Here is a 16698-nt window from a genome sequence, read left to right on the forward strand (position 1 = left end):
ATGTGAACATACTTGTAAATTAACCAATTGTAGAATCCCAGGACCGAAGATAATTCAGTAAATATTTGTTGAGTGCATAGTATTTTCCAGGCACTGCTCTGGGAGATGGAAATACAGCAGCAAGCTAAACAAAGTCCTTTCAAAGGCTAACATTCTAGATGGAAGAGGCTGCCAAGACATACATTCATACAGACAGACATGAAATAGGAGAGGGGAATACAGAATGATGAAGGTATGAATGCTCTCTTATATTAACGATCAGGGAAGGCCTGCTCAGGAAGGTGATGCTTTAGGGACCATCTGAAGTGCAGACATGTGCCAAGCGGCATGAATAAAGTCCCCTGCAGTAAGTGGTTTAGTGTTGAAAGGAAGAGCACAGAGGCTGATGTGACTGGAACAACATCAGGGTGCGGACGTCAGAGCAATAACAGGACCCTGGTCACAGAAAGCCTTGTGGGTATTATGATGGACTTTGCATTTTTGTCTAAATGAGATGAGGAGCCACTAGAGAGTTATGAGAAGAGGAAAGGCATCGTGTGATTTATGCCTCCAAATGATCACTCTGACTGGGCTTCCTAGGTGGCACTAGTGGTAAAGAATCCGCCTGCCAATGCAGGAGATGCAAAAGACGAGCGTGCAATCCCTCGGTGGGGAAGATCCCTTGGAACAGGAAATGGCAACCTGCTTCAGTATTCTTGCCTGGAAACTTTCATGGATGGGGGAGCCTGGTGGGCTACAGTCTATACGGCTGCAAAGATTTGGACAGGACTGAGTGACTGAGCACTCCTTGTGATCATTCTGACAAGTATGGAGAGAAGAGAAGAGGCCGCTTCCACACAAGTGGGAGCATGAGGCTCTGGTACTGATCCAGGGAGATGTGGGTGGTTTTGTCTAAGGTGATGGTGATGGTGATGTGTGGGAGACAAAAGCTGACTGTGGATCCATTTTAATCACCAAAACTTGAAGGCAGGGCTTTTGTCTGCTTTATTCTCTTCTGTATCTGCAGCTCCCAGAACAGTACCAGATATAGAGCAGGCAATTAGAAAATATTTTAAAATACTGAGTAAAGGTAATGACTAGCAGACTAGATGCGGGGAGGAAGAGAAGGCACAGAGTCAAGGATAGCTCCAAGATTTGGGGCATGAACAACAGAAAAGTGGAGATGATTGTTGAGGTGGTGAAACATTATGGAAGAACAAATTGTGGGTGGGAACTGAGGTTTGGTTTAGGCCATGGTAAGTAGGTGGGTGAATATAAAAGAGTGGAGTTCAGAGTCACATCAAGGGTGAACATTTTAGAGTCAAAAAGATACAGACAACCTATAAAACTGTAAATCTTGATGATATTACCTAGGGAGTCATGCAGGTAAAGAAGAGAACCAGGATCCCCAAGAAACATCACCATATTGTGGTTATTGAGGGTGATGGAGAATCACAAAAGTCTGAGAAAGAGCAGCTGAAGAGGGAGGAGGGCAACCAGAGAGAAACAGCTCAGAAGGAAGAGACAAGAGTGTATCAGTGAGAGATCCAGTGAGATGAGAACCCAGAGCTGCCCAGTGGACAAATTCTGGGAAGGAAACTGTTGTCTTTACCAGTGGAAGAGAACTAAGGAGAGACAACTTTTGTAATTTTTTCCTATAAATGAGCAGGAGAGGGGAGGAAATGGAAAGAGAGAAAAGGTGGTAGCTGGAGGAGAGTGTAGTCCAGGAGTGAGGAAAAACTTGATGATAGAAGGACACGCTAGATAAAATTCAAGGTCAGCTGACAAGGTAATATTTCACGTGTAATATAAAGTAAACATTGAAATAATAATCCTTTGAATCTCATAATCCTTTTTTTAAATTATGTTCTTAATCAAACAGAATTGATTCAAATACATTTGAGGATTGATTGCCTCTGGTAATACCCCTGATTCTAAAGTGTGTTCTTGCCTGTGTGACACCTAAAACAAACAGCATTACCCTGCCCTTCTTTGCTTTCACTCTCTTTCCTCCCTCCTCCCCTTCATTCATAGGTAGGGTAGGTCAGCAGTGAATAATCCAGCTGAGCTCATTTGACGAGGACATGGCTCACTGGTCTTTTGCTCGCTCCTGTTTCAACATTTATGCATCTCTGGTTAAGCCACCTCTTTGCTAGGGAAATGACCGCTTCTCTCCATCTCCACCTCCAGGTCCTTTCACTCAAAGAGGCAGAACTCCTTGGTTACTGCTCCTTGACTAGAAGAAACCTCATATTTATCAGCATGGATCAAAAGCCAGTGTGGTGTTTTTTTGTGTTTTTTTTTTTACAGAAGTTAGTGTGAAGGCTGAACAATTTCAAGTCAAGTAAATTGCTAGGAAAATTTTTAAATTCTTGCTGTTATTATTTCTGAAACACTTTCAATAGAGATACCTAAGCATATTAATTCGGATGACTCTATAAAATAAACATTAATCAAAAAAGGCAATAAACCTTAGGATATTTGGGAAATTAAAATCTAATGTGAAAGTATCTTCAATTTAATTCATTTCATTGGACTTTACTTTGTGCAAGATACCATGAGGGGTTGTGTGAAATATATCACTGAATAAGAAACAGCTCCCACCATTGAAAAAGAAAACAACTAAGTATATGATTATTGACAACAACCTGCAACAGATACACACACCCCAAGAATTAGTTACTCTCCAAACACATCAAGCATTTCATATTTAGTATTGCTACAAAGTCTTTAAAAATTCCTAAGTCATCCTTTCTCTAACCCTCTGTCTTTGGAATGCTACTCAGCCTTCAGTTCAGTTCAGTTACTCAGTCGTGTCCAACTCTTTGCGACCCCATGAATCATAGCACGCCAGGTCTCCCTGTCCATCACCAATTCCCGGAGTTCACTCAAACTCATGTCCATCGAGTCGGTGATGCCATCCAGCCATCTCATCCTCTGTCGTCCCCTTCTCCTCCCACCCCCAACCTTTCCCAGCATCAGAGTCTTTTCCAGTGAGTCAACTCTTAGCATGAGGGGGCCAAAGTATTGGAGTTTCAGCTTTAACATCAGTTCCTCCAATGAACACCCAGGATTGATCTCCTTTAGAATGAACTGGTTGGATCTCCTCCCAGTCCAAGGGACTCTCAAGAGTCTTCTCCAACACCACAGTTCAAAAGCATCAATTCTTTGGTGATCAGCTTTCTTCACAGTCCAACCCTCACATCAATGCAAAGAAATAGAGGAAAACAACAGAATAGGAAAAACAAGAGATCTCTTCAAGAAAATTAGGGATTCCAAGGGAACATTTCATGCAAAGATGGGCTCGATAAAGGACAGAAATGGTATGGACCTAACAGAAGCAGAAGATATTAAGAAGAGGTGGCAAGAATACACAGAAGAACTGTACAAAAAAGATCTTCACGACCAAGATAATCATGATGGCGTGATCACTCACCTGGAGCCAGACATCTTGGAATGTGAAGTCAAGTGGGCCTTAGAAAGCATCACGATGAACAAAGCTAGTGGCGGTGATGGAATTCCAGTTGAGCTATTTCAAATCCTGAAAGATGATTCTGTGAAAGTGCTGCAAGTCAATATGCCAGCAAATTTGGAAAACTCAGCAGTGGCCACAGGACTGGTGAAGGTCAGTCTTCATTCCAATCCCAAAGAAAGGCAATGCCAAAGAATGCTCAAACTACCGCACTCCGCCTTACAAGCAGCTTTCTAGGGAATTTTGGATCTCTATGTTAAGAATTAACCCTTTCTCCTCTCATTTTGCAACTATTAATCATTTTCCTGCTAATAAGTACATGTCTGTTCACTCCATGAGACTGTGAATACTTTGAAGACAGGCATGATATTTTATTTTTCTGTGATTCCCCTCAGCGTGGGGCCTAGTGCCTCACCCATAATGAAAATGAAATGTATTTTTATGAATTAAATTATTTCATTGATCATCAGCCTGAGAAAGTTTAATGAAGTTCAGGAAACCTAAATAATTGCTGGAGTACTGATAATATTGGCTAGAATTTATTCAATTTAGTCCAGGCCAGCAACTATGCTAAGGGCTATATAAACAGTATGTCTGATCCTTACTTTAATCCTCACAAGACGTCTTGGAGATGTATTTTATTAAGTTTCTTCTAAAACTGAGAAAGTGAGGGTAGTAAAGTTTACTTAACATGATCAAGATTCCACATTTGCAAGGGGTAGGTTTGAATACAGCCTAGGTCTAAATCAGTGTGGACTTGAATCTAGTTTTATCTAACTCAGTACCCACTATTCAAGTTGCCTGTCATGGCAAGAAATGGGAGGAGCTTGTCATCTATCAAGTATCTATGCCATATCAGAAATTGTACAATTGCTCAATCTCTTTTATTTCATAAGATGCTTATAAAACTTTCAGAGGATAAACTCAAAGAGGCTTAAAGAGTGTAACTAAATTGTTCAAGATCGCATAGTTAGAAGTTGCAGAGCTGAGATTTTCAACCCTAGGCTAACAAGGACAATCCAATAAAACTTTAGACACTAAGGCTGAGGTCTTCCCCACCTCCATTCCTGTAATAGCTCAAGGCGTCCCTTCTCTGGATGCAGGGGAAGAAAGGTTTTTGATCAGTAACAATGTGTTTTGGAGGGTTTTCCCCTCATGACCAAGCAATTTTCTGACACCAGCTGTGGTTGTTGTTCAGTGACTTGAGTCGTGTGCGAAACTTTGTGACCCTATGAACTGAGGCATGCCAATCTTCCCTGTCCTTCATTATCTCCCAGAGTTTGCTCAAATTCATGTCCATTGAGTCGATGATGCCATCTGACCATCTCATCCTCTGTCGTCCCCTCCTCCTCCTGCCTTCAATCTTTCTCAGCATCAGGGTCTTTTCCAATGAGTCAGCTCTTCGCATCAGGTGGCCAAAGGATTGGAGCTTCAGCATCAGTTTTTCAAATAAATATTCAGGGTTGATTTTCTTTAGGCTTGACTGGTTCGATCTTCTTGCTGTCTAAGGGACTCTCAAGAGTCTTTTCCAGCATCACAGTTTGAAAGCATCAATTCTTCAGTGCTCAGCCTTCTTTACGGTCCAGCTCTCACAACCATACATGACTGTTGTCTACCAGAAGACAGCATCAGTATTCACAGGTTAAGAGCTCAGTCCCACAAAGACTGCCCTCAGCCCAGCTTCAGAAGCCAGTCAGAAGCCCATGTGACAACCTGGGCTTTTGACTGATTGGCTCGGTTCCAACAACTCCTTCTTTGAATTCAGTTAATTTGCTAAAGCAACTCACAGAACACAGAGAAATATTTTACCTACTAGGTCACTGGTTTATTATAAAAAGATATAACTAGGAAGAGCCCGATGGAAGAGGGAAAGGCACATGGGAAAGGGCAGATTTCCATGCTCTCTCTGGGCTCAGCACTCTCTCCAATTGTCCACGTGTTCACCAGTGCTGAAACTCTCCTAACACTGTGCTTTGAGGTATTTATGGTGGCTTCATGTGGTTGTTTTAGTCGTTAAGTCATGTTGGACTCTTTTGCAACCTCAGGCTGTAGCCCGCCAGGCTCCTCTGTCCTTGGGATTCTCCAGGCAAGAATACTGGAGTGGGTTGCCAGGCCCTTCTCCAGAGGATCTTCCTGACTCATGGATCGAGCCCTCGTCTCCTACATTGGCAGGCAGCTGCTTTACCACTGAGCCACTGGGGAAGTCCAGAGGTTTCATTGCATGGACATAATTGATTGAATCAATTGATGACTGAAATCAATCTCCAGCCTCTTTCTCTCCCAAGAGGTTGGATTAGACTGGAAATTTCCAGTCCTCTATTCTTTTGGTTCACTCCCCTGGCAACCAGCCCTCAACCTTAGGAGTTTTCCAAAAGCCATCTCATTAATTTAACAATAGACACTTTTACTGCTCTGATCACTTAAGAAATTCCAAAGGTTCCAGGATGTCTGTGCCAGAAACTGGGGAGAAGACCAAATGTACATGTCTTATTATAAATCTCAGTATCACAGGAAGCCAGACTCCTGGGGACTTCCAGGCACTGAGTGGGGGTGCCTCTGGGGAATTCAACCCAGAGGCTGTTGTCCACCTCAAATTACACACCTCTACTTCCTCCCTACCTAAGTCATAAAGAAACTGACACTTTCTCCCCTCAGTTCTTCCCCAAATTTCCACCTCTCTTTAGTAGCATATTAACTTCCATGTATTTTTATTTCTTACAGTTTTATTTTTTTCCTTCAATATACCTCTCTTTAAACTGCTCTCTTCCTCATAGATTTTATTTTTCCTTTTTACTGTTCTTTCAAATTTTACTTTTGCAAGATTTTCCAACCAAGTTTGCAGATTGTGCCCTATTCATTGAGCTTCCCAGTTGGCACTAATGGTGAAGAACCCACCTGCCAATGCTGGAGATGTAAGAGATGTGGGTCAATAAAACCTTGAGTCAGGAACATCCCCCCTGGAGTAGGAAATGGCAACTGACTCCAGTATCCTTGCCTGGAGAATTCAATGGACAGAGGAATCTGGCAGACTATAGTCGTGTCAGATAGGACTGAAGCGATTTAGCACACATGCCCTATTCATTATATATTTTTCTTTAAGGGAGCAAGTGGGGAAACTGGGAAGGTAGTGAGTCAGGGTGAGGAATTATTACCCTCAACCAACACAAGGAACTCTGTAACTTCCAGTAGTAACCCCAGCATAAAGAGTTGAATGCAGAAAGTGGGGACTAATTTTGATGTCTCAGATCAGACAAAGTTGCAAGGAGAAGTACCAATTTGTTCAGGATGACAAAACAGGAGTATGATTTCAAACTGGGTAATAGGCAGAACATGACTAGAGGGTAGAGCGAACCTGAGGTGGTGAGATTATACAGGGACAGGAAAACAGATGACTCACTGTTTGCTAGTTGTGAAGGGTGATGGCAGAAAGAACTTGAGAAGAGTAAAGGCTAAGAGAGAAGTGAGCTGATTGAAATGGAAGCATAAAGAGCACTGAAGCCCTAGATGTTTCTGTTTAAATTAAATTAAGAAAGTGAGCTTTGCACTCTCTCTGCTTTCCCAACAAGGAATTAAAACATGTTTAACTCAGTAACTATCCCCAGTATCATGAGTGGGTGTTCTAAAGAATTAGCATATTTTATGTAGTTTATAGTCATTTGTTTGGTCAAATTATGAGATCACACACTGACAGAGAATCAGACTCAGGCTAATGAATATACACATTTAAAAAATATTATTCTTAATCTGAAAAAGAATTGAGATATTTAAATATTAAGACATAAATCAGAAGGTTAGAACAAGTTCATTCCAAGTGATTACAGCTCAAATCTTGAATGAATGACCTGCCCAGTGACCTTCCATGAGGCTTCATTTTTCAGAAATTATATTATTGCTTGTCATTTATATGAAAGATGACTTTCTTTAAACCTAATATTAATCATTCACTTTTTTTTTCTGCTTCAGAAGCATACTGTTTAAGCTTAATCTTTTTATTTTTAATGATCTTCTATAGTAGGATTTCTTCTTTGGGTTTGATATGATTCATCTGGATCAACATTGTAGAAAGCCTGCAAGGTGAGGGTGTTTCTGGGTCTTGCAACCATTCAGAGAACGCTTGCCTGCAGGTTGAGGACTTAGCGGCACTTTTTCAAAATTTTTCCCTCCCACAGCTCAGAATATTATTTTCTTTCCTCTTGATCTGCTCTGTGCTTCTCTATATTTTAGTTCATTTTTCCCCCATGGTGACTCAAATAAAATTCGGCGGTCTCGGCTCTATAGCTTCCTATTATTCCTTCCTTTCTGTTGCAGGATTTCTCTCTCTTTTCTGATAGTTCAGTGGGTGAAGTACCTCCCTCTGAAGAGCTGTAAGCCCTTCTATCAAGCACTTAGTTTAATTACCTCCTATGTAATTTCATATTAAATCGTCTCTTTGATTCAGTAGACTGGGAGTCTCCTGAGAGCAGGAGCCGATCTTTTATTTTTATATCCTCTATAACCGGAACAATGCTGTCACACAGGAGGTTAACAATAAACACTTAGGAGCATTTATGAATCCAGAGTGAAAGGGCTTTTGTTGAGTTGCCTCCCTTGTGATATGGACAAAACATTTAGCCTTTTTCCAATTTGTTTCTTCACATTCTCTTGTAGTTATTTTGATTGAGATGAAGTTGTGTAAAGTGCTTTGGATACTGTAAAGCAGCGGTCCCCAACATATTTGTCACCGGGGACTGGTTTCATGGAAGACAGTTTTTCCATGGACAGGGTGATGTGTGGGTCAGGATGATCCAAGTGTATTACACTTATTGTGCACTTCATTTCTATTAATATTACATCAGCTCCACCTCAGATCATCAGGCATTTGTCTGCAGAGGTTGGGGGCCCCTGATGTAAATAAAATATATAAACATGCATGCTACTCTGTTAACTCTAGGTTTGATGTTGGAAAAAATACAAGGAATAGTGCAAACCAGTGGTTCCCACACCAGGGCAATTTTGCCTTCACCGGGTCACTTGGGAATGTCTGGAGGGATATTTGGTTTTCACCTCTGGGTGAGGGAAGAGTACTGGCTACAGGCATCTAGTGATTAGGAACCAGGGATGCTGCTACATATCATACAATGCACTGAAAAGTCCCCGCAATAAAGAGTCACCAGGCACAAACTGTCAAAAGGGCCAAGGCCGAGAAACCCTGTGTCAAACTTCAAAACATATGATACGTAAAACACTTTTCTTAATATGTCTGCTGCTAGACAATTGCCTGAGTTTTAGCTTTCTTATGCATAAATAGCACTCCTCATATTAAAGTATTTATAACTATTTATAACTATCTTTTATAAATGTGTTTGCTTACTTTTTGTTTAGTCTCCTAGAAACAGTAATCTACATATGGGAGGAACTTTTGGTTTTCTCTTTCTTTAAGCACACAATGGGCTTTTACTTTCCTAGTCCCCTTATACATAGGCAGGCCTTCCTGAGTAGTTTCAACCAATGTCTTGTGAATAGCAGTTATGTGAGTCCCTTAGGGCCAAAGCATTGAACAGCTGTCACAAAACCACCCTGTTCTCTTCTGCTCTGGTCTGCTGATTACAGAAGCAGCCTGGATTCCAGAACCTCACATGGTAGACAGCTGCCTAGAAACTCGCCCAGATCCACATCAGATTTTATATGAGCAAAACTAAACATTTTCTAGGTTAAGCCACCACCATTTGAGGCTTATTTGTTAAAGAAATTTAACTCAGAGACACATGACTACCACACTAATGAAACAGAACAGTTTTGATTGCATCGAGCAATTTATACTCGATTTGAACCATTACTGGAATAGAACTTGACCTCATTCTATATTTTAATGCATAATTTTTGGAAGAAAGAAAAAGAAAATCATTGTCCCACTCTCTTGCTTTTCAGAGTGAAAGTGAAAAGCGAAAGTGTTAGTCACTAGCCGTGTCTGACTCTTTGTGATTCCATGGACTGTAGCCCTCCAGGCTACTCTGTCCATGGGATTTTCCAGGCAAGAATATTGGCATGGGTCGCCATTCCCTTCTCCAGGTGATCTTCCCAACCCATTGATCAAACTCAGGTCTCCTGCATTGTAAGCAGATCAGATTCTTCAGTGTCTGAGCCACCAGGGAAGCCCCAATTATGTCCAGTTATGTCAAATACACTAGTTCCAGACTCATGGTTTGTTTTCAAAGGTCAGAGTCTAGAAATTTTGACTACGGTCTTTCGTGATATGTAATCCTTCAACCAACAACATGTATTTAAATATGTGTAGCAAATCTTGAAAGTCCCTTGAAATTCTCACTGACTCAAAATGCCATAACTGCAGATTTTGGACAATCTGCTGCTGAGACTTCAGGGCCTTTTGCTACAAGAAAACTCCCGGATTACTTAGTTATGAGTTCCAGGATGTATTTCTGTCTCTGTTGAGTTGGAAGGTATTCTCAAAGCTTGCTCTCTTGCAGCCAGTTTCAGTTATTATGGGTGATAAAGGATTGTTTACTTGCCCCCTTTAATCTACTAATTGATGAGGGCTGGTGTCTGTAGTACTGAAGTATGAGTAGCAGGGACTCTGGAATCAGACATCTGGAACCTACCACCTCTTACCTGTATCATTTAGGGCTTATCCCCTCATCTGTAAAATATGGATAATAAAAGTACCCATATTATAGGGCTGGGCAGCTAAATAGTTATTGTATGTGTGTGCACTCAATCGTGTCCAACTCTTTGTGACCCTGTGGACTGTAGCCCACCAGGCTCCTCTGTCTGTGGGATTTCCCAGGCAAGAAAAACTGGAGTGGGTTGCCATTTCCTTCTGCAGAGGATCTCCCCAAATAGGTGTTATATGGTTTACAATAATATTTGTCAAGAGCAAATGTTCAATTAAGGTGAACTTACATTATCTACAATGACTTTGAACTAGTATCCACAAATAGTTTCTTCAAAGTGTTTCCTGCATTAACTAGACAAGCAATTGCTATTCTCAAGAGGGTTCTATGCTTTACCAACTGAACATTTCAAAATGTATTCAAAAGATAAAGAGTTTAAAAACATGGCGTAATCTGTGTTGAAATGTGCTGTAAAAATTTTCTATTAAACCTTGAAGACAGGAGAAGGCAAGATTTGTACATTCATATTTTCTCAAATGAATGGTTCAGGATATTTAACCTGAAAAGAGGCATTTGCTAAATATTCTTTCTCCTATTATTTCCATTTCCTTTTAAAATCTCCAGGAAATTGAATAAAAATTGGAATGACTAGTTTAGACATGAAAATCATACTGAAAATAAAAAAGCAGATAAATTGATTAAAAAATGGCCTTTGGTAGATTCAAAGTGGATATTCAGTTCAATATAAGGATCAGTCATAAAACTGACGATGGTACTTTCCCTGGAAGACTGTGTCAACTAACTCTGTGAAGAAATAGTTAAAAGTTTATTCCTGTCCCCACACAACTGTAGGGCCTCCACAAGAGTCTGCAATGTAAAGTACCAGGAATCTCCTACAAACTGAGAAAAGATTATAATTGCATTTGGCTCTATGATCTCATGAATATTAGATTATCCTGCACAATATAGGAACAGAATGCAGTAAGGAGAATTTTCCAAACTAGCTAGAATTTCATTTATATTTTGCCAAGCTATTCTACAATAACCATTGAAAGTTATGTGAAAGGAACATGGAATTAAAATTATGTCGGACACGACTGAGCGACTGAACTGAACTGAACTGAACTGAATATATAACCTATGGGAAAATAGTGAAGAATTTCATTGATACACCTAAAATGTTTGTTACATTTACAATTACTTAAAATTATGCTAATAATAGGAGAAGGCAGTGGCACCCCACTCCAGTACTCTTGCCTGGAAAATCCCACGGACGGAGAAGCCTGGAAGGCTGCAGTCCATGGGGTCGCTGAGGGTCAGACACGACTGAGCGACTTCACTTTCACTTTTCACTTTCATGCATTGGAGAAGGAAATGGCAACCCACTCCAGTGTTCTTGCCTGGAGAATCCCAGAGACGAGGGAGCCTGGTGGGCTGCTGTCTATGGGGTCGCACAGAGTCGGACACGACTAAAGGGACTTAGCAGCAGCAGCATGCTAATAATAAGGGAACTTTGTGCTTTTGTTCTAATCATATTACTACAGACATTTAAGAAAAATGAGAGACTGAGAATTTAAATGAAAGTGCAGACAGAAAAATTGCTTACACACGCACAGCAAAGAAACTGAGAAGAAAGGAACACAGTATTAGCTATTCAATAGCTTCTTAAAGTAAGATCTATTTTTGGCACATTTTATATATTTATCAAATGCACTTCATATTTATGAATATTATCTTTATATCACAGTGTGCAGAAAACAGGGCATATATTTTTAACTCCATTTAAACTTGAAAGAATAGAGCCTGAGATGTTGTGATGTTTGAGATCACTTAAGAAGTAACACAACTAGAAATTTCTCTAAATCCTATATCTTTATTTCTTAAAAGATCACAAATTTAGTCAATGGATAAATCTAAAATGTGAACTCAAGTCTTGGAATAGGGTCTAGGGGTCTTTCAGTATTGACTCATGAAGAAATTTTTATTGAATTATAGTTGATTTATAATGTTGGGTTAGTTTGTGGTATACAGCAATATTCAGCGATACATGAACATATTCTTTTTCATATTGTTTTCCATTTTGGTTTATTACAGGATAGTGAATATATTTCCCTGTTCTATATAGTAGGACCTTGCTGTTTATCTATTTTGTACACTGTAGTTTGCATCTGCTAATTTCAAACTTCTAATTTATACTTCCCCCACCCCTTTTCCCCTTTGGTAACTATAAGTTTATTTTTTACTATGTCAATGAATTTGTTTCATTTGTATCATATTTTAGATTCCACCTAGAAGTAATATGGCATTTGTCTTTCTCTTTCTGACTTACTTCAGTTCAGTTCAGTTCAGTCGCTCAGTCGTGTCCGACTCTCCGCGACCCCATGAATCACAGCACGCCAGGCCTCCCTGTCCATCACCAATTCCCGGAGTTCACTCAGACTCAAGTCCACAGAGTCGGTGATGCCATCCAGCCATCTCATTCTCTGTCGTCCCCTTCTCCTCCCGCCCCCAACCCTTCCCAGCATCAGAGTCTTTTCCAGTGAGTCAACTCGTCGCATGAGGTGGCCAAAGTATTGCAGTTTCAGCTTTAGCATCAGTCCTTCCAATGAACACCCAGGATTGATCTCCTTTAGAATGGACTGGTTGGATCTCCTTGCAGTATAAGGGACTCTCAAGAGTCTTCTCCAACACCACAGTTCAAAAGCATCGATTCTTCAGCAATCAGCTTTCTTCACAGTCCAACTCTCACATCCATACATGACCACTGTAAAAACCATTGCCTTGACTAGACAAACCTCTGTTGGCAAAGTAATGTCTCTGCTTTTTAATATACTATCAAGGTTGGTCATAACTTTCCTTCCAAGGAGCAAGCGTCTTTTAATTTCATGGCTGCAATCAGCATCTGCAGTGATTTTGGAGCCCAAAAAAACAAAGTCTGACACTGTTTCCACTGTTTCCCCATCTATTTCCCATGAAGTGATGGGACCAGATGCCATGATCTTTGTTTTCTGAATGTTGAGCTTCAAGCCAACCTTTTCACTCTCCTCTTTCACTTTCATCAAGAGGCTTTTGAGTTCCTCTTCACTTTCTGCCATAAAGGTAGTGTCATCTGCATATCTGAGGTTATTGATATTTCTCCCAGCAATCTTGATTCCAGCTTGTGCTTCTTCCAGCCCAGCGTTCCTCATGATGTACTCTGCATATAAGTTAAATAAGCAAGGTGAAAATACTTCACTTAGTAATAATAACCTCTAGGTCCCATCCATGTTGCTGCAAATGTCATTACTTTGTTCTTTTTTTATAGCTGAGTATATATACAGTAGTATATTTTCTACTGTATGTGTATGTATATATGTAAGGGCTTCCCAGGTGGTGCAGTGGTAAAAAATCCACCTGAAAATGCGGGAGATGCAAGAGACATGAGTTCCGCCCCTGGTCGAGACAGTCCCCTTGAAGAGGAAATGGCAACCCAAGCCAGTATTCTTGCCTAAAAAATCCCATAAACAGAGGAACCTGGCAAGCTACAGTCCATGATTTGCAAAGACAAAACTGAGCATACACACGTGTGACATATATTCATCTGTTGATCGACATTTAGGTGGTGTTTATGTGTTGGCTATTATAAACAGTGCTGCTATGAACCTTGGGGTGCATGTGATTTTCCGGGCACACATTCTTTTGGTTTTGTTTTTTCCAGGTCACACATTCTTGATGTTGGTCCAAGTCCAACATGGAAAATCATGGAGCTAATAGTTTACCTGATATACTCTTTCATGAGAGTTTAGGGGAGATATCAGAATAAAGATAGAACATAAAGTAGAAACAATAAATTATTACTTATAAGGGAAAAAATAAACCAAGATCCTTTTGAAAGGACTGTATTGGAAACGTGTTCTAAGTCACTTCAGTCATGTTGAACTCTTTGCAGCCTTATGGACTGTAGGTTTCTCTGTCCATGGGATTCTCCAGGCAAGGTACTGGAGTGGGTTGCCGTTTACTCCTCCAGAGGATATTTCCCACCCAGAGATCAAACCCACATTTCTTAGGTCTCCTGCATTGGGAGGTGGGTTTTTTACTGCTAGGGCCACCTGGGAAGCCCACTGGAAATATACTATATTCCAATAAGTATATTTACACACATAATATTTTTACTTCATATTTGAATTATGCATGCCACATGATTAGTTTGATTTCTTCAGAAATTCACTCAAAAATAGTTTCAAGTGTAAGTAGTTTATTTGGAAAGTAATGCAGACACTAGCATGGGAACAAGGAGGTGGGAGGAAAGAAAAGCTCACAAAACAAGGGAAACCAAAAAGAAACTGCAAACTGCCTTCTGTATCCCCAAAGGCTTCATATCATCAATATAACTTTAATTTTAGCATCAATATAACTTTAAAATCAACTGTTTTTACCCAATATTTTATAGATTTCTCCGTATATTCATGTAGGATTCATTTACTTTATCTGCAGTGAGTTACCCCACTATTTAAATATGTAAATCATAGCTCACTTTTTCCTTTTTTTTGTTTCTACTTTTTTCCCTATTACAGTCAGTGATGATGCATTGTACATGATCTTGTGAACATTTGTAAAAAGTTGAGCTTTGTTTTTGGCGTTGGCTTTTGTTTTTGGCATAGATGTGGGAGTACTAGGTGTGATGGTTTATGTTATGAGTCAACTTGCAGAGTCTATAGTACCTAGATACTGGTCAAACATATCTGCATAAGAAAAACACCAATACAGTATACTAACGCATATATATGGAATTTAGAAAGATGACAACGATAACCCTGTATACGAGACAGCAAAAGAGACACAGATGTATAGAACAGTCTTTTGGACTCTGTGGGAGAGGGTGAGGGTGGGATGATTTGGGAGAATGGCATTGAAACATGTATATTATCATATGTGAAACGAATCACCAGTCCAGGTTCGATGCATGATACAGGATGCTTTGAAGATATTTTTTAGATGAATTTAATATTTAAATCAGTAAACTTCGAGTAAAGCAGATCACCCTCCATAATGTAGTTGGACCTCATTTAAACAGTTAAAAGCCTTAAGTAAAAGACTGACCTCACTGAGGAAGAGGAAATTCTACCAGCAGGCTGCCTTCAGTTTTAAACTGCAGCATCAACTCTTTTCCAGTTCTGTATCCTGCCAGCCTGTCACACACATTTTGGACTTGCCAACCTCTATAATCATGATATAAGGCAATTTCTTAAAATTAAGGAATCTCCCTCTTTTTATATTTTTAGTGTATGTGAGCTCTAATTGCTCCACATCTTTGCCAGTGATTGGTGTTTGTCAGGATTTTTTAATTTTAGTCAATCTAGAAGGTGTGAAAAGATTTCACATTGATTTATGGTTTAAATTATCGTTTCCCTGATGACTAATAAGGCTGGTCATATTTGCATATGTTTGTGGGCTATTTGAATCTTCTTTTGTGAAATATCTTTTTAAGTCTTTTTCTCTCATTTTTCTATTTTGTCCTATGTATTTTCTTAACAATTTTTATTAATTATATGCTTTAAAATTGAGCTTTTTAAAAATTGCATAGCACATGTATTTCCCTATGCTGTTCCCTATTTCAGTCTCCTAAAGGGAAATTTTTTAAGTTTTATGTAGTCCAACTTAGCCTTTTGTCCTTTGCATGATGGTTTTTGTGAATGCTTTAAAAATCCTAACTTATTCTGAAATCATAAAGATACTTTTCTATGTCATGTTCTGTAACAGTGCTGTCTGAAATAGAACTACCATATGGGCTACAGGATATCACACACAGATACCTGCCTGCCCATATTCACTGCAGTATTAGTCACAAGAGCCAAGACTGCTAACAACCTAAGTGTCCATCAATGGATGAATGGATAAAGATGTGGTACATATACAACAAAATATTATTCAGAGGAAGAAGGAAGTCCTGTAATTTGTAACAACATGGATGAACCTTGTGGGCATTATGCTAAGTGAAATAAGTCAGACAGAGAAAGACCGCATGGTGTTACTTACACGTGGAATCTAGAAAGGCCAGACTCATAAAAACTGAATATGATGATGATTACTGGGGCTGAGGGTGGGGGTATGCGGAGATGTCAATTGAAGGGTACAAACTCCTAGCTAAGGTGGATAAGTTCTGGGGCTCTAATGTACAACATGATGGCTGTAATTAGCAATACTGTATTATATTTTTGAAAGTTGCTAAGAGTAAGTCTGGTATTCCCATCTCTTTCAGAATTTTCCACAGTTTATTGTGATCGACACAGTCAAAGGCTTTGCCATAGTCAATGAAGCAGAAATAGATGTTTTTCTGGAACTCTCTTGCTTTCTCCATGATCCAGCAGATGTTGGCAATTTGATCTCTGGTGCCTCTGCCTTTTCTAAAACCTGCTCGAACATCTGGGAGTTCACGGTTCACATATTGCTGAAGCCTGGCTTGGAGAATTTTGAGCATGACTTTACTAGCGTGTGAGATGAGTGCAATTGTGCAGTAGTTTGAGCATTTTTTGGCATTGCCTTTCTTTGGGATTGGAATGAAGACTGACCTCTTCCAGTCCTGTGGCCACTGCTGAGTTTTCCAAATTTGCTGGCATATTGAGTGCAGCACTTTCACAGCATCATCTTTCAAGATTTGAA

The sequence above is a fragment of the Moschus berezovskii genome, chromosome 10, assembly GCF_049115385.1.
Source record: "Moschus berezovskii isolate FMDL1 chromosome 10, NW_MosBer_1.0, whole genome shotgun sequence".
Taxonomy (NCBI): domain Eukaryota; kingdom Metazoa; phylum Chordata; class Mammalia; order Artiodactyla; family Moschidae; genus Moschus; species Moschus berezovskii.